The 24,870-nt window shown below is 46.9% G+C and overlaps 1 long non-coding RNA gene across 1 annotated transcript; it reads right to left on the bottom strand.

Moving 5' to 3' along the window:
- Positions 1-7,346: 7,346 nt before the first annotated feature.
- On the bottom strand, positions 7,347-10,323 carry LOC311238294. Its single transcript, XR_014620349.1, has 4 exons — positions 10,175-10,323; positions 9,549-9,724; positions 9,224-9,412; positions 7,347-9,136 (listed from the first exon to the last, which is right to left on the bottom strand). It is a non-coding gene; the product is annotated as an uncharacterized lncRNA (long non-coding RNA).
- Positions 10,324-24,870: the final 14,547 nt, after the last annotated feature.

Raw genomic sequence — 24,870 nt, 5'->3', positions numbered from 1 at the left:
AACTGGGTCGATATCCGCCACATCACTGGAGACATATCCGAGGGGCTTCGAGTTAAGTACTCCCTCAATCTCCGTGAGGACTGTCATTAGGACTTCTTCCGCCACAGTCTGGGCCCCAAGTACTGCGTACAGGGCGGTCTTTATGGAGCGCACTTCTCGTTCCCAAGTGCCACCGAAGTGGGGTGCGTTTGGGGGGTTGAATTGGAAATCAACCTGTGCTGGAGCGAGGTGGGTCTTAAGTTCTGGGCCCATAGCTTGGAAGCTCTCTCTCAGCTCTCTTTCGCCGCCTTTGAAGTTTGTCCCATGATCGGACAATAGGGTAGACGGTCTTCCTTTCCTTGATGTGAATCTACGGAAGGCCATAAGGAATGAGTCTGTGCTCATGGTCGGGAGAAGCTCGATGTGTATCACTCTGGTGGTCATGCATTTGAATACAATACCCCACCGCTTCTCGGTTCCTCTTCCTTTCTTTATGTGCAGCGGGCCAAAGCAGTCCATACCCGTTGAGTGGAATGGCTTGTCACCGATTCGGAGGCGACATGGAGGAAGGTCAGCCATCCTTGGTATGCTGGGCTGCGCGCGCCACTTGCGGCAGTCTAGACATGTTCGCTGGAAGCGTCGTACCGCCTCTCTTCCTTGTAGGATCCAGTAACGACGTCTGATTTCCGCGAAGACTCTTTCTGCTCCTGCGTGATGTACATCCTCATCGTATTTCTTTATAATCAGCTCTGTGACCTTGTGTCGGCTGTTCAATACGATCGGGTATTTAATGTCATCCGGTAGATTGGGGGCTCTGCGTAGGCGACCACCCACTCTGATGAGGGTATGAGCGTCGCTCTCGGGGGCCAGATGAATTAATCTGCTGTCGGATGGGACGGGCTTTCCTCCCTGTAGACAGGCCAATTCATCGGGGAACGAGTCTCTCTGGGCTCGCTGCAGTAGAAGCAATTCTGCTTCCTCGTAGTTAGCTGCTGACATATCAGCGGGGGACTTGCACTCCGGGTGGTACCGCAGGAATGTTCTTTGTTGTGCACTCTCTATGGACGTGCAATCGTCTATGTTAGGGTCGGTGGAGGCTACGGTGCTCAATCCACAGAACACAGACTTCTTATTTTCCACCTCCTCTGGACTTGCTTCCCTCGGGATAGGCATGGGCCACTGTCCTTCCGGGAGTCTTAGGAATGCGGGGCCGTCACTGTAAGCATTGTGACGGGTGAGGTCATCTAGGGGCATTCCCCGGGTGATGACGTCAGCTGGGTTCTGTTTTGTATCAACGTAGCGCCACTCTGTTTCTCCGGTTAACTCTTCGGTTAAGTCTTGAATCTCGGTGACTCTGACTCCCACGAAGACTTTGTACTTGCATGAGTCCGATTTGATCCAGGCGAGTACTGTCGTGGAATCTGACCACAGGATTGTTCTAGACACCGGTATGGTGAGCTCACGTTGGATGAGCGTGGCTAGGTGCGCTCCGGCTAGGGCTGCGCAGAGCTCTAGACGTGGGATAGATTGTTGCTTGCGTGGGGCTATTCTTGAGCGGGCGAGGACAAATGCTGTGTAGATCTCTCCCCCCCTTTCTTGGGCCCGCAAGTAGGCTACTGATCCGTATGCGACCTCTGAGGCGTCACTGAAGACGTGTAAGTCCATTTACATGTCTCTGGCCTCACCGTGGGTGGGAAGTAGCTTCGGCGCATATTAACGCCTGGGAGTGAGTGGAGCTCCATCTCCCACTCTCTCCAGGTGGATGCAAGGTGTGCGGGAATGGGGTCGTCCCAGCCCTGGTCCTTGTCCCACAATGCTCGTACAATCATTTTTGCCCTGGTGGTGTACGGTAGAATACATCCTAGCGGGTCATATTGTCGGGCGAGTGTTGTGTACACACTCCGTCTGGTGGTCGGCGCCGCCGCCGGCCTTCCCTGCTCCGTAGTCAGGGGCTTGTGTCTGTAGTGAAGCAAATCTGTTTTGAATCGCCACACCAATCCCAGGGTCATCTCCTGGGCTTCTCCCGGGATTGTAGCCATCCAGGTCTCGCTGCTGGCTGCCTTGTCCTCGGAGGAGAGGCTGCGCAGTACTTGCGGATCGCTGCTGGCCCACTGCCTGAGATCAAAGCCGCCTTTGATCAATGAGGCGCGGAGTTTAATCAGGAGAGCCTCGGCTTCTTCCTGGGTTGAAAGGCTTTGTAGACAGTTGTCTACGTAGAAGCTGTTCTTTACGCTGTGTCGGACCTCTTCGTCCGCTGCTGGGTCCTCTGCTACATGTTTCTGTAGTGCAAATGTAGCACAGCAGGGGCTGCACGTCGTTCTGAAGGGGAGGACTTCCCATTGGTAGATGGCTGGGTGCTCATCTCCTGGCTTCTCTCTCCATAGGAACCGTAACAGGGGCTTGTCCTCCTCTACTAATCTCACCTGCAGGAACATTCCTTTAATGTCCCCGCTGATGGCCACCCTTTCCTGGCGGAAGCGGAGTAGAACGCCGAGTAGGGAGGGGCCGAGTGTGGGACCGGGCAGTAACTCTTTATTCCGATTTTGGGATCCGATCTGGTAGCTGCAGTTAAATACTATGCGGTCTTTACCGTTGTGATGGACCTTGTGGTGAGGCACGTACCACGATTCAGTGGTCTGGTCAGCCTCTTTAATGTCCATCTTTGTGACGTGTCCCGCTGTGATGAGCTTCTCAATCTCAGCGCGGTATACACTCTCTTGGGCGGGGTTCTTGGCTAAGCGCCGCTCCGTGTTCAGCAGGTACCGTTCTGTGGCGTCTGTCTTGGCGTGGAAAGTAGGCATTCCTTCTCGCCGCAGGAGTGGCGTGGCGTATCTCAACACGCCGTTGACCGGGACTCTCTTGGTCCCTGTCTCGAGGAGGTGAATGGCGTAAATGTCATCTTTAGAGCGAATGTCTTTCTTTCCGTTCTCAAAAGGCATTTGTTCCAAGGTCCATAGCCGCTCTACGTGTTGCAGGAGTGCGGTTTCTCCCTCCGTGACTCGGGAGTGGAGACATCTAGTGGCTGTACTTCGGTTGAGAGATTTGGCGAGCGGGCCTTGGAGAGTCCATCCCAAACGGGTCTCGACTGCTGCAGGACAGCCTCGGGGTCCGGTATGAACCCGGTCTATCGGGACAATGAGGTCTGCATGGTCGGAGCCTATCAACAGGGTCGGCATAGCATTGTCTATGAGCGGGATCGGTAACTTGCGCAGATGTACATATTTCTCCATCAGCTTGGCGACGGGGTATGTGTACCGCGACAGTCCTATTTCTTGGCTGGTGAAAGCGTCTGTAATCTGGTACCGTCGCTCAGGCTGGCCGCTTGCTGCGATAGAGAATGAGACATTCTCGCCCTTTATCGTCTTCAAATCTCGTCTTATTGTCCGAATTGTCATTTGGGTTTCGCTTCCCCGCAGCCCTAGCTGGGCCGCAGCGGAGGCGAGCAGCAGGGTCTTCTCTGACCCGTCATCGAGGACGGCGTAAGTGTCCAGGACTTTATTCTGGTAGCTTAGTGTCACACGCACTACTTTTAGGAGTACTCGGGCTCCACTGCTGCTGGCGGGATCGATGTACATGACGCTCGCTTTGCTGCTGGATGGTGCGGGTGAAGGGCGCCGTCTGTTACTGTCGTGAAGTATGTCCAGATGGGCTCCATCGCACTTGGTGCACCTTTTCTTTAAGCGGCATTCGGCTGCCATGTGTGAGCGCGCACAGCGAAAACAGCGCTTGTTGGACTTTATCCATTGACTTGCTTCCTCCGCGTTCAGCTTGGGGAAGGAGTCACATTGCGCTAGCCAGTGTTCTTTCTCACAGTAGGGGCACACTATCTTCCACTTCTCCGTTCTGGAGGGGGTACTGTGGCTCCTGCTGCTCGGTACTGACTCCGATTGGTGCATCACAGTCACCGATCTTCTTCCATCATTTAGTCGTCTGGTTCCTTCTCTGGAGCCAGGGGTGCTCCGTCCGAATGTATCTAGCCGTAGGCTGCTGACTTCTCTCGCCAGGAAGTCTGCTAGATCGAGGAGGTTCGGTTCGGGGCCATTCGGGTCTCGTTGGTCTCTCTGCCGCCTAAAACGCTCCTGTCGAGCGGGCGGCAGCTTCTCCAAGATCCTTTCCACATTTGAGTTGGCGTAAAGTTCATGCCTCCCCTTCTCTCTCTGCGCTCCCAACATCCCTACCAGGGACTGCACTCTGATGGACAGGTCGTCCAGTGCTCGATTGTCTATTGCTGGGGGTAAGCGGTCGATGTGTCGGATCTCCTGGATCACGTAATCCCATATGCGCCCATACCTCTGGTCCAATGCTACCAACGCTGCTGTGTATGGGGTGGTGGAAGTCGCGTAGGCGAGCGCTATATTATGTGCGCGGGGTACCTTTAAGTGCTTCAGTAGGATGGCGTATTTATGGCGTTCATCCAATACATCCACCAACATGGTCTCCAGACACATGCAGAGTTCTGTATACTGGGCCCGGTTCTCTTGGGTGAAGTCGGGTACCATAGGCGTGCCAATGTATGACGCTGACTGTGGATACATCGGCGAGCGTTGGGGGAGAGGCCTCCTAGGCGAGTCTCCTCCCGCTCCTTGGTATGGGCTGGTACCGGCAGTGTACCATGGCCCGCTTGTCCAGGTGCTGTTCCTCGGTGCGGGTCGTGCGTCGTGCTCACCCGTGTATAGAGTCGGGGGTCTGTAGCGCAGCTCCGCGGGAGTATAGCCTGGGCTGTACCGGACCTCCTGGTCCGGTAGAGTACTGTGCTGTCGTCGGGCGTGGTTCTCCTCCTCTTCCTCTTCGTCTTCAATTAGGTCATCCAGTGCTTGTAGTCTCTGGTTTAGCCTCTCCACAGGATATGCTGCTCCTTCCCGGTTGCTAGGTCTCGCTTGGACCGGTGGGGGGAGGTGGTCTGTGGGGGGTATAGACCTCGTCTGTTGGTCAAGTTCAGGGTTGTTTACTCGGCTAGGGGATGCCGCCCTGGAGGTGTGTCTAGACGAGTTCCTGGAGCCTCTGGCGGAGGGAGGGGGTGTTGTCTGTCTGATCAGCTGTTCTATTAGTTGCGCTTGCTGTCTGTCGCGCTCTGCGTCCCGTAGAGCACCAGCAGCTGCTCGCTGGCTGTCTGCTCGGTCTTGGGCCACATTCTCTTCCCTCTGAATGCGTCTTATTTCTAGACGTATATGCTCTTCTTCGCTCCGCTGCTGGATCTGCAGTCGGTCGCGTTCAGCAGCGGCGTTCAGGCTGATGAGGAAGGCCTGCTGTAGGGTCCTCTCTGCCTCGCTGGGAGAAGGCGGTTGTATAGGGGAGCCTTCCCTCGGGGTACTCCTTGCGGAGCCTTGGAGCTCTATCTCCACGGTGCTCTCCCCGTCTTCTTCCGTGCCGAGTTCTCTCTCGGTAGCGTTGTATTCCTCCCGGGACTCATCGGGGACTACTTCTTCAGTACTGGCGGGGTGTGAAGTCATGTCTGGTTCCCACTGGTCCCCACCGTGAACTTGGTCAGTTACATTAGAACCCGTAGGGGCCTCTATGGTCGGGGTAGTCTGGGTGTTGGGGTTAGACATACTTTTACTTTCTAGTTTTACCGCGTTTACTGTTAGTAGAAGACTAGGTTGTTGACTGACAGCGTAAGCCTCTAAGTACTGAGGGAGCCGTCGTTCGCGCTGCGGGCGTTGGTTAGGAGGATCGTTTCGTGGAGTGTTCATCATAGGCCATTTCAATATTAATAACACTATATTAATATTACACTAATTACCATCCGGCTCGAAGGACCAATTGTAACTGAGGGGTACAATTCCCTGACTGTATTACTAGATATGATACTTACTACCACTACCTTTGTACTTAATATTCGGCCACCCAGTACTCGGCATAAATATATTATGATGAACACTGTCACGTAGATGAAACGGATCCAACACAAATGTACGAATTAGAAATAGGTCTTTATTTCTACACAGCGATGGTGTGTAGAGCAAGCACTTAATCAAATCAATCACATTTATGAATGGGAATTAGTATGCACTTTTATGGCAAGAGTATTCGTCGGTATATCAATAGAGAATGTCCAATCTCTGAAGGCGCAGGTGGTACATATACGACCTGGAATAGTTTAAGGAATAACAGCAATGATACTTTAATGATTATATACTGGATACACTAGGGGGGGTTAATCCGGTCGCTTGTAAGCCGACAGGAGTAGGAAGGGGGGGGGGGTAGAATCCGGCTGCCTCATCCGGCCAAGGGTATCCCAGGTGAACCCACTGTAGTGCCGTTCAATGCGCCGGCGATCCTTGGACCACAGATGAAAGCAGGTGGACTCTTTGTGGGCCGGCGTCCTCCGGTCCACGGAGGAGAGACGTGAAGCGACCTCGTCTTGCAGAGCGTCTCCTCACCTTGCGTCCTCTCCAGGGGGGGGGGGTTCCAACACACGGCAGTGTCGGGGGTCTTTATCCATGGAATAATCAATGTATACAAAGCATAATCCGTGCCTGGGAAGGCGGGCTGTCGTCGGTAGAATAATCCGGTATACAGGTCCACTCGCTCGTCGGCTCTGGGGCTCCTCGGGTGCAGCTTCACGTGGGGTCAACCACCCTGGATAAGCAGCCAGTTCTCTGCCCGAAACGATGGGGTACTGACTACGGTAGTATTCTCACCGTACGAAGCACTATATATTAACAGACTATTATTAGCTTAATAGACTACGTCCAACTCGACGATATAGTGCCAAATATGACTATTCAAATATTAATATACACGATGTCTCAATACCGATGGTAGGCGAACTTGGCCTTACTCCCACACGTGGCGTCGCGGGGAGGCTTTACGTCTGTGACTCTATTGGAGGGTAAGAAACTGGACTGAAAAGGAAGTACTACTTTAGTAGCGCAGTATATATACGCACTATGAACAAATAGTCCCATTAGTGGTGCGGTAGCCAGATTCCTACGCGGAACTAGGACTTGTTCGTACATGTTGAGCGGTACGTTTGAACTGGGTCTGAGGGGTATGGCAGCCTGGCACCAAGGTCTCGACCAATAGTAGAATGGAGACTATTATGGGATGTTCAGTAGGCTAGAATGGATATTCAATGCATATTGTACAAGGAATATACAAGGAATATTAGAGAATATACAAATACAATTAAATATATATATATAAATAAATATATATATTCGGTTTAATCTGGCCCTTCACAACACAGACCACTCATGGATGTAGTCAATAGTGGTATTTTATGTAGCAATCTTTAGTTAATGTTTATCATAAGTTAATAGCTTGTTAGATTCTAAATGCAGTTAGATAACGTTACCATACTGACGTTGTTAAAGTGAGCAACACTAGTTTCGATCGTATTCGTATTAGTACATCTGATTACAACCAAGAATCAAGAGGTTTATTTGTCACATCATACCAGGGCATACAGTGAAATGCGGGTGGCCATGCCCGCATTGATTGTGCAAAATACAATAATAAAATGGGCATAGAAAAAAAGAAAATAGATCAAGACACGAGATCTGCATGGTAAAAAAAAAAAGGACATGCTAGGTTCCTGAGAAACTGGTTCCTATATACACTTCTATACAATATACAATTTACAATGTTAACTCTTAATGTATCTAAACTATACTATTGTGTCATACATGAAGCTTACAGTGGGACAAGAACTTATTTACATTTTACATTTAGACTTACAGCTTTACTGCAGCAGATTTACTGTATTGTAGTGTTACAGTAAAGATTTGCCATATTTACAGTATGGTACTGTTCTGCAGCATTTGGGAAGTGGGAAGCACTGTTATTGTACACTACAGTAATATGGGTTACTGTGAAGCATGTATATCTCATGTTTACTGTACATTACTGTAATTGTACTCTGCAGTGCAGGCTAGTGGAGGGATGGAAAGCCTGGTGGAGCTTGCCATTCCTGTAAGCCAGGGCTATTCAACTGGCGGCCCGCGGGCCAGATCCGGCCCGCGGGATGATTATGGCCGGCCCGCCAAAGATTACATGATAAAAAAAAAAAAAAAAAAAATTATATATTTTTTTTCATGTCAACGTTAACACGCACAATTGAGCCAAAAGTCACTCAATTAATGACAGATTGCATTGATAAATTGAGGGAAAACTTTGCAAGTCGATTTGATGAATTTGACATGTCCAGAGAATTGATGCATTTTGTGAGCAACCCATTTGCCAATGTAGCTGCTATTTCCACAAAAGGACAAGAGTTCCTTGCATCACTTCACATTGATGAAGGTCTCCTGCAACTTGAAATAATTGACATGCAAGCATCATCTGCTCTGAAGCAGGCACTTGAGAATGAATCCACCACAACATTTTGGATAAAATGTATTCATGTCAAGACATTCCCCAAAATAAAAACGCTGGCAATATCTGTGCTAACAATGTTTGGCTCAACATACACCTGTGAATCCAGTTTCTCTCACATGAATGCCATTAAAATAAGCAACCGTGCCTCCTTGACAAATGAGCATTTGCATCACTGTTTGCGGGTAGCCCTCACTTCCTATGAACCCTCTTTCTCTGCCATTGCCCAGTCAAAGAAGTGCAATCGCTCTCATTAGATGTGTGTATGTAGGCTAGGCCTGTCTGCCCCCCACCCCCTGATGTTTGAGAGTTAAGAGTGGACAATAAGTGCTAATAAGATGCTGTGATTTGCTGTTGTTGCACAGACATGAAGCACTTTTTCATAAGCTCAGCTGCACTATAAATGTGTTTTTTTGTTCAAGTGTTGATGTTAGAATGTTCAGATGCACATCATGCACTTGTTTGTTTTTTATTTTTATATTGAAATGTTGAAGAGGAGATGTTGCAGTTGTTGCACAGTCATAAATGAAGCACTTTTTGCAGGAGATGTTGCAGATGTGGCACATAAATGAAGCACTTTTTTTGAAAAGTATACTACTTTTGCAATGTAGTTAAATAAAAGTTGTGAAAATGTGGTTGCGTGTTGTGTCAAGTGTACATATATTCATAGCACGGGGAGGCGCCGTGGCAGTCCGGCCCCTGGCCCCTTGGGTTTCTGACAATGTGGCCCCCTGAACAATTTAGTTGAATAGCCCTGCTGTAAGCCGTGGAGCGACGATGAAGCTGGTAAGTGGGGCTTACAAAACGGTGGAGTGCTGGAGCTGGTGGGGCGATGGAGAGCCTGTAATATTAAATAAGGTGGAACGTTATTGTCTGAAATAATTTTCACAAATGATTTAATTCATATTAAATTTATATATTGACTTACCATTTGTGTAGAAGCGATGGAGAGGCTGGTGGGACGATGGACAGCCACGCTAGGTGGTGGGACATTTGTAGGAGCAACGGTCAGACCAAACACGTCCATGGCAACGATCAAGGTGTTTGCATCAGCATCAGTCTTCAATTTCAGATGGCCTTTTCTGTTTGCTGTGAACTGGTCTCCCTCAAAATGTGCCTGCAGAATAATTCCAGACTTTACCCCATAATTGCTAATCACAATTTCATTGTAGTCATGTACATATTACAGTAAAATAAATTGAACCTTAATCCACAAGTGAAATGTCCAAATGTGGAGTAGAAACATAACTTACCGCACACAGTTTTCTATTATTGTAATTTCTTGTGATGGTCAGGTTGCTTCTGCTGACTTTGGCCAACCATTTTCTTCTCCTGTCTGTGTCCTTTGGGAACCCATACATACGGATCCCTTTCTCTGACCGATTGGTGCACCCGAATGCTGCACAGCCGACCATGGTAAGATGTTGATCTATAAAAGTTAGATGTTATGATTAAGGCGAGACACGCCAGGTGAATAGGCAAAACAAATATTTGAATAGATATCACTATGAAACTTTACCCAGTTTGTTATGTACATAACAACTAAGAAAAAATGGATTGCAAGTTTTCTGAGATCTTATGTTTATATATGCAAAATAAGCGTTACCTAATTAAATATGCACTAATTTGCATAAACATTGGATGCTGCCAGATGAAAAAAAATGTGTTTCATTATGTTGACACATAACGCAGTGAACTTTGTCCAGAAGGGATTGTGTCTATGTCTTTTTATCAGCATTTTCTGAAACTGGTGGGTGAACTCAAAACCCTCTGTCGTGACAATTATGCAATTTCTTTTCTACACAATTATGTAAATCACAGTTAAGAACCCATACGGTGAGAATAATTACACAGCAATAATATAAAAACAGAGTCTTACCTTAAAGTGAATTTGAAGAAGTTTATTATTAAAGATACCGACAATTTCACACGGTAACTGAGTCTCTGTGTCTCTGCTAATCAGAGATATCGCATCATTACCTCTGCCCAATGCAGCTACGTCCAACAGAGATAACTATCTGACTACCTTCAGCGTTCTTCTGAAGGAGAGACTAAAATACATCACAATAACATCAGTTTTTATAACAAACAAAAGAGGTGGGTTATTCTTATCGTACTAAACTGATCTTAACCAATCAATGACCCTTGTGTAATTTATCCTGTGGCCTATTGGACATCTGATTCATGATGTAAATGATCATTAAACCAATCAGCTTGAAGGCTCTGCTCCTTATCCCAAAAGCAAATCTCTTATCAGTTTGACACAGAATTCAACATGTCAATAATACCTGATGACATATACCCTGTTATTGGCCGGTCAACACATGATGACATCCCTTCACAATATTACATTATACCTTGTAATTGGCCCGTCAACACATGATGACATACTATCCCAAATTACAATATGGCCAAATTACATGATACTTCAGAATTCAATTTTGCATCAACAACATGACATTGCATTTCATTACTTGTTGACACTCAAAGACAGGCATGTCTGCAAGTGACCTTTAATATGACCTTTTATGTCCTAGTGGAGGGATATGGTATTACAACCCCTTAAACACTTTAATTACTATTAATTATACATTAATATAGCCACTACACCATGCCTAGACCCTTGCTCGTGCATGGGTATCTTATTTTCCTGTAAGCTTTTTTCCTGTGAGGGAAATATTATCCACTTCGTGTTAAATACATATTTCTCTGTACAAAACTTTAACTAGTCTGACTAGTATACAGCCCAAACACTATAGGCAACAGTTTTAAACAGTGTCTGTCTCTTAAACACAGCCAAGGTTGAAGAGATATGACATGGCCTTTCCTCCAGTTCTAGTGTGAAGACACAACAGAGCCATAGACACAATTTTGTTATCACACTCTCATCTGGGGCATTTGTTTGTTGCCAAAATTGTCATATCTATTTTCCCTTTTAGCAATATATTGTGAACATGTTAACATTTCCCTATAAGCATAACAATTTTCTCCTTATTCCATTGAGTCCAGTGTACACCCATGACCTGGCACACTTCCATATCTTGCGTATCTTCTAACTGGGAAGTTATCCCAATAGTCAGTCCACCTGTTCCTTTCTTTCATCAACCTGCTCACTTAGAGCAGCGCTCAGCTTCTGTACTTTCTTGATCATCATGGTTGGAGGTCATCGAGGCTCCGTTGATTCCCACAGCCATGACCATGGAGAGCTTGGGGATGACAGCCTGGTCGGGTCCCGTTGGCCCAGTAGGTGAACAGGGAGCTGCCAAAGTTCTGTCACCGGCCCTCCCTCCTGTTGCTGTTGATGGCAGCCTGGAGCAAGGACGCGGGAACTAGAGGTGCGACGGGTGCTGCAGCACCCCCTGCTGGCAGGGAGTGTAACTGCAAGCTGTGTCAGAAGATTTACAAAAAAAAAAGAAAATCCAAAACTTTAATTTTTTTAGTTAGCATTTTAGTGTAAGCAGTCTAAAACATGCTTTTTTTTTAATGGTTAAAATCCACTATTTAATGATATTTTAATGTCTCAAAAACGAATATCCGATTTCTTTAACAATAATCAGCCCAAAGCCAAAGGCAAAAAAAGAAATACACTCGACTCAGAGTCTGAGTCCCTGCCGTCGATGGACACAGATGCCAGCAGCATTCCGGAGCCTCCGGAGGAGAGAACACAGCCAGTGTCAGTGACAGCTGTCGTCTCTGTCAACAACAACTCCCTTTTTGCACTGTTCACGAACTCGCTGTGTATATGTCCAACCTGCACATGCAAACAAGAGGACTCTTCAAAGACGTGGAAAATCTCCTCCATCTCTGTCTTTCCATGCCCATCTCCGTGGCCTCTTCAGAGAGATCCTTCTCGGCGCTCTGTCGCCTGAAAACCTGGCTGCGTAACACAGTTACCCAGAAGGGACTCACTCACCTGGCCTTGCTGCATATGCATCATTCTGGACTCACTGGACATTCATGTTGTCATGAAGGAGTTTATTTCCACCACTCCTGAACGCAAGACCACCTTCGGTGTTCTTCCACCGTCTTTGGAATAGATAATGTGTTTATTATTGCTCCTGCGGCGGCCTGGCTGGCTGCGCAGTGCGCCGTGCTCACTTGGTTAATGTTTCAGCACCACGGACGGCGACTGTTGTTGTGACAGAGTCACACACACACACACACACACACACACACACACACACACACACACACACACACACGCACACAAAGTTCAGTTACTCTTAGTTTGTATACTATTATTACATGTTCGAAATAAATATTTCAAATAAAGAAATGAATATTTTCAGATGGTTGCGTGTCTGTTTGTTCACTTCATTCTGTCACAAAAATGTGTAAATTGTCACTAGCGCACTGACTGTTAGAAGCCTATATTCATTAATATAATATACATCATTAATCTGTTTAATCTATACTCTGCATTGGTTATACGATCCTGTGCGGTGTGCGAAACGAAATTCCAAACGCTAGTTGTTGACGCTTGTTGACGCTCGTCTTCTGATTAGAGAAAAACTGCTGCATTTCGTGTGTGAACTGTCCACATGTTGGTGTTCAAGTTTGTCTGTTGTATTGTAAAATATTGATCTTTCAAATGAATGGAAAATCACGAATGATGCGCTTCGCGCATGCATTTAATATGACGTTATTATTATTATTTATCCGACTCCAACCGCACCCCCAAGTATAAATTACTTCCTGCGTGCCTGGCCTGGAGCTCATCTTGGTTGCTCAGGCCCCTCTTGTCACAAGTCCCATGATGCACAACTGCAAGCCGATGCTTCCCAGGTGGCCAAAAAGTTCCGGCCCATTAATGGCCTGTATCCGGCAGGCCGGAAGAAATTAGTCGGCCCAAGTCCGGTTGCCAGAGTCGGCCAAGTAGGCGGCAATGACTGACTGGCCGATTCCAGCCCGAGTACACTGGGCCATGTCCGGGGTTGCCGGAAGCGGCGAACGTCCGGAATTGGCGGAATCGGCCAAGTAGGCGGCAATGACTGACTGGCCGATTGCAGCCCGAGTACACTGGGCCATGTCCGGGGTTGCCGGAAGCGGTGAACGTCCGGTTGCCTAAAGCAGCCCAGATGCGGCCCAAACACACTGGGCCAGGTCTGGTTGCCCGAAGCCTAGCCGACACTGCCAATGCAATGGTACTACACAGTAAATTCCGCAGAGTACATTTGACTCAAACTGAGTACATTTGATTCAAACTGAGTAAAGAAATTTGACTCAGTTTGAATGAAATGTACTCAGTTTGAGTCAAATTTACTTTGCGGAATTTACTGTGTACCCAGTATTCTGCCAGAGCTACTCCACTATCTGCCTATGACCATACATTACCGGAAATACAGTAGGAAATGGTTGATTAGTAATACAATGCCACATATTTAAGGACCCTTCCCTTTACCAATGGAGTATTGGCATGTCCCTCATTGAACAATTCAGAAGTTTACATGCTGTCTCCTACCTCACTGAAATATATTCTCAGTGTATGTGCACATTGTACACAATATACACCATTCTGCAGTGAAGCTCAAATATCAAGTAAAGTAACAATTACCCCCATACATGCTACCTTTTCCAGTTAAAAATGACAACTTGAATAGATATTTAAACATTTATTAACAAAAAAATATCACATCCTCCTCTCTGAACCCAACGACAAAGCCTCCAATGAAATGAACCCATTGTTCCCCTGCAACAGCTTCTCCCACAGGGGATCTTTGATTAAACACCTGCTATCAGAAGAATATAGACAGTCAGAAAAAAAGTTCACTGTTTACTACTTAAGTACATTTAAAAGTAGAAACTTTGACTTTTACTCAAGTGTGTACTTTCACTTAAACTTTCATGTTAGTCTAGCTTAGCAAATTTTTTTAGGAGAATTAATACAAAAACGAGTGATATGGCCGTTCAGTTGTAAATGAAAGCCTGCATTTAGTAAGACGTTGTTTATAAATGTCTTTTGGTTTGGTTATGAATGAATGACAGCATCTCTATAGCACAGCTCTATTACTAGGACATAAAGTGCTTTGGAATGACTGTATACATCATTCACAACGGGTGGCCCCAGCAGGAATCAAACTCCTAACCGTGACAGTGTTAGTGCCATGCTCGGAGTGCCAAGCACAAGACCCCAATGTTATGCGGGGCTCTGCTCATAGGCGGGCGGCTCGTGGCGTGGCTCGTAGTCCTGGTTGTAGAAGCAACCGTCGCCCTCCATGGAGACCCCCCTCCTCCCGCGTCACCCCAGCGAGGTGGCGGGTGGCGACCCTGACGAGGTGAGCCATGGTGGGGTGGCGGGGGGCCGGCAGGGGGAGGCCCCTGGCCCTGTGGGGGGGCTCCGGAGAAAAGCGCCAGGGGGCAGGGCCGGGAGGCGCCCCTGGGGCACCCCGGGAGGCGTGGGCATAGCCTTACGGACCACGGGGGAATAGGTGACGTGGGGGCGTAGCGTGGCGGGGGTCTGGGGGAGCTGTCGCCGGCCCCGGCGAGGCGTGCTGGTCCCAGACGTGGAGGGGACGGGACTTCCACTCACTGCCCTACACGAAAAGTGAAAAAGGCAAATAAAAAGAACGAACCACAAATTCAACGACAGAAGAGAAGAGGATGAGATAGAGAGAGAGAAGAGAGAGAAGAGAGAGAGAAGAGAGAGAAGGAAAGCAAGATAACAAAATACAACAAGAGCCACAGTATGGAAGCAAATGAGTGACAGAAGTATTTGAATTTGATCAGACACCGAATTTATAGCATTGAAAATAATTACTTTGAAAACATGTATCTGAATTGAATTTATAGCATTGAAAATAATTACTTTGAAAACATGTATCTGAATTTTTTCAGACACCAAATTTATAGCATTGAAAATAATTACTTTGAAAACATGTATCTGATTTTTGAATTTTATCAGACACCGAATTTATAGCATTGAAAATAATTACTTTGAAAACATGTATCTGAATTTTTTCAGACACCGAATTTATAGCATTGAAAATAATTACTTTGAAAAATGTATCTGAATTTTTTCAGACACCGAATTTATAGCATTGAAAATAATTACTTTGAAAATCATGTATCTGAATTTTTTTGCTCCGAATTTACCTATGTGAAATAAAAATTCAATGTAAAAAATTCGAATGTATAATAAAATTCAATGTAAAAAATTCGATGCATAATTGCGGTGTATAAAATTCGATGTAAAAAACCATCATCAGGGCTACCCAGACAGGATAAGCAACCGAGCCTGGATGCAATCGAATTGACTTCTGGCCTATCACTGCACGGCTTTGTCAGTCATGTGATCACACCAACCCGGGAGAAAGATGGCGGTATATATACATACGTTGGGGAGAGAATATACATACGGTGGGGAGGAGACTGTACATTAGGAGGGGGTGGGTGGGAGAGAAATATACATACGTGGGGAGAGAATATATACATACGGTGGGGAGGAGACTATACATTAGGAGGGGGTGGGAGAAAATATATACATACGGTGGGGAGGAGACTGTACATTAGGAGGGGGTGGGTGGGAGAGAAATATACATACGGTGGGGAGAGAATATATACATACGGTGGGGAGGATACTGTATATTAGGAGGGGGTGGGAGAGAAATATACATATGGTGGGGAGAGAATATATACATACGGTGGGGAGGAGACTGTACATTAGGAGGGGGTGGGAGAGAATATATACATACGGTGGGGAGGAGACTGTACATTACGAGGGGGTGGGAGAGAAATATACATATGGTGGGGAGAGAATATATACATATGGTGGGGAGAGAATATATACATACTCTCTGCCAACGACAAAAGGGCCTACCTGGAAGAGGTAGAGAACCTGTCACAGTGGTGTCAGGAGAACTGCCTCTCCCTGAACGTCAGCAAAACAAAAGAGATGATTGTGGACTTCAGGAGGTCGGGGGTCAAGGACTACAGCCCCCTCAGCATCGACGGGGCACCGGTTGAGAGAGTGAACAGTTTCAAGTACCTCGGAGCCCACATATCCGAGGACTTGACATGGACCACACACATTGACAGTGTTGTGAAGAAGGCACGACAACGCCTCTACTTCCTCAGGCGCCTAAGGAAGTTCCAAGTCAGTCAGAAGATCCTTAGCAACTTCTACTCATGTACAATAGAGAGCATCCTGACCGGCAACATCACCTCCTGGTTTGGGAATAGCACTGCACAAGACCGTAGCAGACTACAAAGAGTGACATGTTCAGCCGAACGCACAATTGGAGGGGGGCTTCCCACCCTCCAGAACATTTACAACAAGCGGTGCAAGGGGAAGGCTAAGAGAATTATTAAGGACTCGAGCCACCCAAACAACTGCCTCTTTGAACTGCTGCGGTCAGGCAAGCGATACCGGAGTCTTAAGGCGAGCACAGAAAGACTCAGAAGAAGCTTCTATCCCCAGGCCATCAGGCTGCTAAACGAACAATAATCGCTAAACGAACAATAATCACTATGCAACAACCATCAAATGCACACAGCACACACACCCACACGCACACACTCACTCAAACAAACAACACACTGCAGCACCCACTCTCCACACTTTAGATCACACAAACACACTTACACTTTATATTTATTGATAAAGGATTTGCACTACAACTCGTACACCTACTGTGAATTGTACCTAAATTGCACCTCGTCCCATTTCTCCATTTCTGCCTTGCACTATATAGTATTGTATATTAGTACACTGCACAGTATTGTATATTGTATGGTAACTACGTCTATTCTGCATCGAACATTGTACATATGTCTAAACTGAACACTGTGACCTCATTTTTTTACTTCTAATTTTACTATGTTATTTTATTTCATACTTATCTTGTCTTGCACAGTCTCTGGAGCGCAACAGTAAGAAGCATTTTGTATAAAAGTATTCTGTACTTCTGTATGACAACTATTAAAGAAACTTGAAACTTGAACTTGGGAGGAGACTGTACATTAGGAGGGGGTGGGTGGGTGGGAGAGAAAATACATATGGTGGGGAGAGAATATATACATACGGTGGGGAGAAGACTGTACATTAGGAGGGGGTGGGAGAGAAATATACATATGGTGGGGAGAGAATATATACATATGGTGGGGAGAGAATATATACATACGGTGGGGAGGAGACTGTACATTAGGAGGGGGTGGGTGGGTGGGAGAGAAATATACATATGGTGGGGAGAGAATATATACATACGGTGGGGAGGAGACTGTCTATTATATGTATATTTCTCTCCCAACCACCCCCTCCTAATGTACAGTCTCCTCCCCACTGTATGTATATATTCTCTCCCCATCATATCTATATATTCTCTCCCCACCGTTCTCTTGGTGTAAAAAGTTTAAGACCAGGGTGAGGCCAGGCTATGGATGGCTTTGAAGGTGAGGAGTAGTGTTTTGAAGTTAATGCGTTCCTTGATCGGGAGCCAGTGGAGGGAGTGGAGGACAGGAGTGATGTGTTCGCGGGACCGGGTGTTAGTGAGGAGGCGGGCAACTGAGTTTTGGACCATCTGCAGTTTATGGAAGCAGCGGGAGGTGATGCCAGTGAGGAGGGAGTTACAGTAGTCCAGGAGGGAAAAGATGAAGGCGTGTATGAGGGATTCAGCAGCAGGGGGTAGAGGCAGTGACGGATTTTGGCAATGTTGCGGAGGTGAAAATATGAAGTTTTGACAATGGAGCGGACATGGGGTCAAATGAGAGGGTGGGGTCGAGGATGACACCGAGGTTGCGGACTAGGGGGGAGGGGGTGATGGTGGAGTCATTGATGGTGAGTGTGATGTAATACAATAATTTATACTGTAGCATTACAAACCATTTGACAGCCAGGTCCTGCACCTCCGTTCTTGTCCTCTAGGAGCCATCGCAGCATGGCCAAGACCTTCCTCATCCAGCATACTGTCCGCGTGTAACTTATTGCCAGCGGAAGAGTGCAAGAATGCTTCCGCATTCGTCACCGCACGCCAGTACGGTAATGCGCCTTTCCTTTCGCCCCGCTCAGACAAATGCATGTAGTACATTGCAACACAACGCAGCATTTCCGCGGCTGTCTTTAACTAGCAGGACGCTAGTGGGCTAGTCGCTAAAATATATAATTGTACCAACACAGATATTAGGCAGTACACACATTGTCCTGCAATACATGTACAGTGAATGCACAGCTACATTCGCCATATATTTCTATCGCTGCTGCGGTCTACAGTGAAATGCAATATTATTATTATTATTATTGTAAAGATTATCATTACAATCGCAGCCTGGAGGCAATGTTACAAGTGTACGAGGGTTGTGTGCAAAGAGCACAGCCTCTCAATTTGCACAACGTGCACAAAATAATAATTGTAATGATCTTTACAATAATAATAATATTGCATTTCACTGTAGACCGCAGCAGCGATAGAAATATATGGCGAATGTAGCTGTGCATTCACTGTACATGTATTGCAGGACAATGTGTGTACTGCCTAATATCTGTGTTGGTACAATTATATATAAAACGATATATATATTTGAGCGACTAGCCCACTAGCGAGGCAACCTCCTGCACCATCGCAGCAGCGCCGAGCGTGGTGATACAAGCGGGCTGCTCTGAGGAAAGGAGCCCCTTCACGCTAGTGGGCTAGTCGCTCAAATATATATTGTTTTATATATAATTGTACCAACACAGATATTAGGCAGTACACACATTGTCCTGCAATACATGTACAGTGAATGCACAGCTACAATCGCCATATATTTCTATCGCTGCTGCGGTCTACAGTGAAATGCAATATTATTATTATTGTAAAGATCATTACAATTATTATTTTGTGCACGTTGTGCAAATTGAGAGGCTGTGCTCTTTGCACACAACCCTCGTACACTTGTAACATTGCCTCTCCAGGCTGCGATTGTAATGATAATCTTTACAATAATAATAATAATATTGCATTTCACTGTAGACCGCAGCAGCGATAGAAATATATGGCGAATGTAGCTGTGCATTCACTGTATGTATTGCAGGACAATGTGTGTACTGCCTAATATCTGTGTTGGTACAATTATATATAAAACGATATATATTTTAGCGACTAGCCCACTAGCGTCCTGCTAGTTAAAGACAGCCGAGGTTGAGTAGTTTCTTCTGATATCACTTTCAAACTCCAAGTGATTCATTGCAATGTACGTGGAAATGCTGCGTTGTGTTGCAATGTACTACATGCATTTGTCTGAGCGGGGCGAAAGGAAAGGCGCATTACCGTACTGGCGTGCGGTGACGAATGCGGAAGCATTCTTGCACTCTTCCGCTGGCAATAAGCTACACGCATACTGTCCTTCTGAAGCTCTGAAGTCATTAGTGGCCATGAACCTAAAGAGAGAGAGCGAGAATACGTTAGTAGATAGTCTAAGGCCAGTGATTCTCAATATTATTTTGCATATCTAGGACCTCTAATTTAGTCCATGTCATGCACATCTACATACAATATACTGTAGCATTACAAACCATTTGACAGCCAGGTCCAGCACCTCTCCGTTCTTGTCTTCTAGGAGCCATCGCAGCATGGCCAAGACCTTCCTCATCCAGCATACTGTCCTTCTGAAGGTCTGAAGTCATTAGTGGCCATGAACCTAGAGAGAGCGAGAATACGTTAGTAGATAGTCTAAGGCCAGTGATTCTCAATATTATTTTGCATATCTAGGACCTCTAATTTAGTCCACGTCATGCACATCTACATACAATATACTGTAGCATCCATCAACACAGGATGACCCTTTCCAGCTGTTGAAATGAAAGTCCCAGATTGAAAAGTATATATATACACAGTCACACACACAATAAAACATTTTATACATCACTTACAAGCATGACCACTTGAAGATCTTGAAGACTTGGTAGATCTTGACCGTCTTGGGAGAGAGAGAGATAGAGAAGGCATTACAGGATGACTCTTTGAAAATGATGTCCCAGATTAAAAAGTATATATTATATATACACAGTCACACACACAATAAAAAAAATGTATACATCACTTACGACCACTTGAAGTAGTTGTTCTTGAGCCGTCTTCTGCGTTCATCTCATTGATGAGATCCAGCACTGTAACAGTATATTTGCAACAATGAAATTATATATTTTATTACAACTCTATCAGCTGAGTAACAATATTCATCAAAGTGTTGCGTGTTACAGCGTAGGTTAGTTTATTAGTGCATGACAGTAAGGGTTAGTAAGCTCCCCAAGCTAACACAAGCTAATACAACACGGACCACAGCTCCCCAAGCTAACACAACACAGACCGCAGCTCCCCAAGCTAACACAAGCTAACACAACACAGACCGCAGCTCCCCAAGCTAACACAAGCTAATACAACACGGACCACAGCTCCCCAAGCTAACAAAAGTTAGCTCTCATAGTCATAACGCTATCAGCTCCGGGTACAGTATAGCAACGTTAGCTAGTCATACCGTTAGCCAGTTAGCAGCTCGGGTAGTTTACCCCGCCAGTTTCATAATATCGAGCTAATAACGTTACAGTAGTCACTGAAAACACAGACTAAACAGCACTCATTTATATCAGTGGCACGCATTACTTATAAATAATAAAATATATGTGTTGCACACAATTACCTGAGGAGAAGATGCAACAGTTGCAATGCTCACGACGTGGTGCAGACTCTTCTGTAACGCGCTTCAATTCAAATTTCAAACCGGGATCCCCCACAATGCAACGCATCAGTGTTGCCAGATTTGAGAGTCCGCCTTCATCTGACAGACCTTTGATAATAATGGGCGGTTCGGATATTGTTAATCCGATCTGGCAACCATGCTCGGATCCTTGTTTCTCCGCACAGACTGACCACGGTTTTGATTGATTGATTGAAAACTTTATTAACAGATTGCAGAATGGGTACAATACAGTACAGCTCAATACACACAATTGTTAAGGGGATGCAGACCAGAGAAAGACTTTCGTCTTGCATTAGGGTCCCCCATTTTCAATTCATCAGGATATACGGCAATACATTTATGAAAACGTACATTATAGGTGGGGGGGTGGGTGGGGTGGGGGGGTTGGGTAGGGGTGGACACTGGACACTGTACAACTGCACAAGCAACTGTACATTGGAATATATTACAAAACCATGTTTGGTAATTGACTGTACATTGGGTTGGGTTAGGACATTTACAGGGGCCAGTTTCGAATTGCAGTCTCCCGTAGGTGTTCTTTGAGAGTGGTTTTGAAAGTGGGTAGTGATTCACATTCCTTTACAGCTTTGGGTAGGGCGTTCCACATTGATGTGGCATAATTGCGAAACGTGTTCCTGTTTGAGCCGAATCTGGGTTTAACATGATTTGTGGAGCTCCCTCTATGGTGTTGTGGTGGTGGTATTCACTGACCTTTGGGAAGTATTTTGACATGTACACATATGGGTACCTTGATCGTGTATAGTGTATCTTGTAGACAGGCCCATTGCAAGTTGCTGTACTCTGTCATCTACTCTAAGCCGTTGTCACGTGGGCAGGGGCGAGGTGGGTTCTAGGAGTAAGGTCAAGCAGTAGTCTGACCAGTTTGTTTTGAGATGAATTGTGTAGCAGGGTCAAGTCAAGTCAAGTCAAGAGTTTTAATTGTCACGGCATACAAGTATACAATGAAATGCGGGTGGTCTTGCCCGCAACGATGTGCAATACAGTGGTACAACATATAATAGAATCCAATAAAAAAAAAACATTGTGCAATAAACAGGTAACAGGTAACATGGTGTGACATCTCGGTATTTGTACATAGTTATTTACAGGGCATATAGGACATGCTAGGTAGCTTTGGTAGTGCAATACACTGTTCCTGTTATTCTAATTTAAAGTGGCCTTTCCTTTTGACCATAAGTGTGCGGCATGAGTGTGTGCACGCTCATGTTAAAGTGTTAAGTGGCTGCTAGTGTGTGAGCGTGCACAGCGTGCATGTCGTGTGTGTGTTCATGTGTGCTTGTGTGTGGATAGTTCAGTGTTCTGTGGCACTCAATGTTCATTGTTCAGGGCTCTGATGGCCTGGGGGAAGAAGCTGAGCCTAAGCCGCTCTGTCCTAGTATCTGGGGTTCGCAGGCGTCTGCCTGACCTCAGCAGCTGGAACAGGCTGTTATTGGGGTGGTGAGGGTCTTTCATTATCCTGCAGGCTCTGGATTTGCACCTCTTGTTGTATAGAATCTGCAGGGGAGGTAGTGCAATACCCGTGGTACGCTCGGCTGAGCGCACCACTCTCTGTAGGGCCTTCTTGTCTTGTGCCGTGCTGTTTCCATACCAGGCAGTGATGTTTCCGGTCAAGATGCTCTCTACAGCTCCTGAGTAGAAGGACTGGAGTATCTTCCCCTATACTCTGAACTTCCTTAACTGTCTCAGGTGGTAGAGGCGCTGTTTCGCCTTCTTTACTACTGTGTCTATGTGTGTTGACCATGTCAGATCCTCTGAGATGTGGACCTCCAGGTACTTAAAGCTGCTCACCCTGTCCACGGTAGCCCCGTTAATCATCAGTGGTGTGTGTGTCTCCTGCTGTCCTCTCCTATAATCCACGATCAGCTCCTTGGTTTTACCAATGTTCAGGAGCAGGCTGTTGTCCTGGCACCAGCGTTCCAGTACCTCAACCTCCTCCCGGTAGGCCTTCTCGTCATTGTCCGAGATCAGCCCCACCACCACCGTGTCGTCTGCGAACTTCACTATGGAGTTGGAGCTGAACTTGGCCACACAGTCGTGTGTGTAGAGTGAGTACAGCAGGGGGCTTAGAACACAGCCCTGGGGGGACCCGATGCTCAGGGTGATGGTGTTGGAGGTCTGACCCCCCACCCTGACCGCCTGGGGTCTTTCACTCAGAAAGTCCAGTACCCAGGCGCTCAGGGCGGAGCTCAGACCCAGCTCGATCAGCTTGTCCACCAGTCTGGTGGGGACTATGGTGTTGAACGCTGAGCTGTAGTCAATGAACAACAGTCTCACATAGCCCCCCTTCTGACGGTCAAGGTGGGAGAGGGTGCTGTGCAGTACCAGGGTGGATTATCCCTACTTTATGAGATGTACACTGTCACCAGCGGTAGGGGGGAACACAGCAGCAGATCTGAGTCCAACTGAATCCCCGACTTTAGTGCAGGAGTATTAGAGTGGAGCTATAGCAGAGGGAGTGGATGGGGCCTAGGATTTATCTGCGGCTGTTAGCTCCCCTGTTAGCTCCCCTGTTAGCTCCCCTGTTAGCTCCCCTGTTAGCTCCCCTGTTAGCCTCTTTAGCTCCCCTGTTAGCTCTCCTGTTAGCCTCTTTAGCTCCCCTGTTAGCTCCCCTGTTAGCCTCTTTAGCTCCCATGTTAGCTCCCCTGTTAGCTCCCCTGTTAGCCTCTTTAGCTCCCATGTTAGCTCCCCTGTTAGCTCCCCTGTTAGCTCCCCTGTTAGCCTCTTTAGCTGCGGCTGTTAGCTCCCCTGTTAGCTCCCCTGTTAGCCTCTTTAGCTCCCCTGTTAGCTCTCCTGTTAGCCTCTTTAGCTCCCCTGTTAGCTCCCCTGTTAGCCTCTTTAGCTCCCATGTTAGCTCCCCTGTTAGCCTCTTTAGCTGCGGCTGTTAGCTCCCCTGTTAGCCTCTTTAGCTCCCCTATTAGCTCTCCTGTTAGCCTCTTTAGCTCCCCTGTTAGCTCCCCTGTTAGCCTCTTTAGCTCCCATGTTAGCTCCCCTGTTAGCCTCTTTAGCTGCGGCTGTTAGCTCCCCTGTTAGCCTCTTTAGCTCCCCTGTTTTCTCCCCTGTTAGCCTCTTTAGCTGCGGCTGTTAGCTCCCCTGTTAGCTCCCCTGTTAGCCTCTTTAGCTCCCCTGTTAGCTCTCCTGTTAGCCTCTTTAGCTCCCCTGTTAGCTCCCCTGTTAGCCTCTTTAGCTCCCATGTTAGCTCCCCTGTTAGCTCCCCTGTTAGCCTCTTTAGCTCCCATGTTAGCTCCCCTGTTAGCTCCCCTGTTAGCCTCTTTAGCTCCCCTGTTAGCCTCTTTAGCTCCCCTGTTAGCTCTCCTGTTAGGCTCTTTAGCTCCCCTGTTAGCTCCCCTGCAGTCTGTGTTGTGTTAGCTTGTGTTAGCTTGGGGAGCTGTGGTCCGTGTTGTGTTAGCTTGGGGAGCTGCAGTCTGTGTTGTGTTAGCTTGGGGAGCTGCGGTCTGTGTTGTGTTAGCTTGGGGAGCTGTGGTCCGTGTTGTATTAGCTTGTGTTAGCTTGGGGAGCTGCAGTCTGTGTTGTGTTAGCTTGTGTTAGCTTGGGGAGCTGCAGTCTGTGTTGTGTTAGCTTGTGTTAGCTTGGGGAGCTGCGGTCCGTGTTGTGTTAGCTTGGGGAGCTGCAGTCTGTGTTGTGTTAGCTTGGGGAGCTGCGGTCCATGTTGTGTTAGCTTGGGGAGCTGCGGTCCATGTTGTGTTAGCTTGGGGAGCTGCAGTCCATGTTGTGTTAGCTTGGGGAGCTACGGTCCATGTTGTGTTAGCTTGGGGAGCTGCGGTCTGTGTTGTGTTAGCTTGGGGAGCTGCAGTCCGTGTTGTGTTAGCTTGGGGAGCTGCGGTCCGTGTTGTGTTAGCTTGGGGAGCTGCGGTCCATGTTGTGTTA

Source organism: Notolepis coatsorum (assembly GCF_963971535.1).
Source record: "Notolepis coatsorum genome assembly, chromosome: 12".
Lineage (NCBI taxonomy): Eukaryota > Metazoa > Chordata > Actinopteri > Aulopiformes > Paralepididae > Notolepis > Notolepis coatsorum.
Note: the sequence above shows the minus strand (reverse complement) of the source record. Positions and strands in the feature narration are given on the sequence as shown.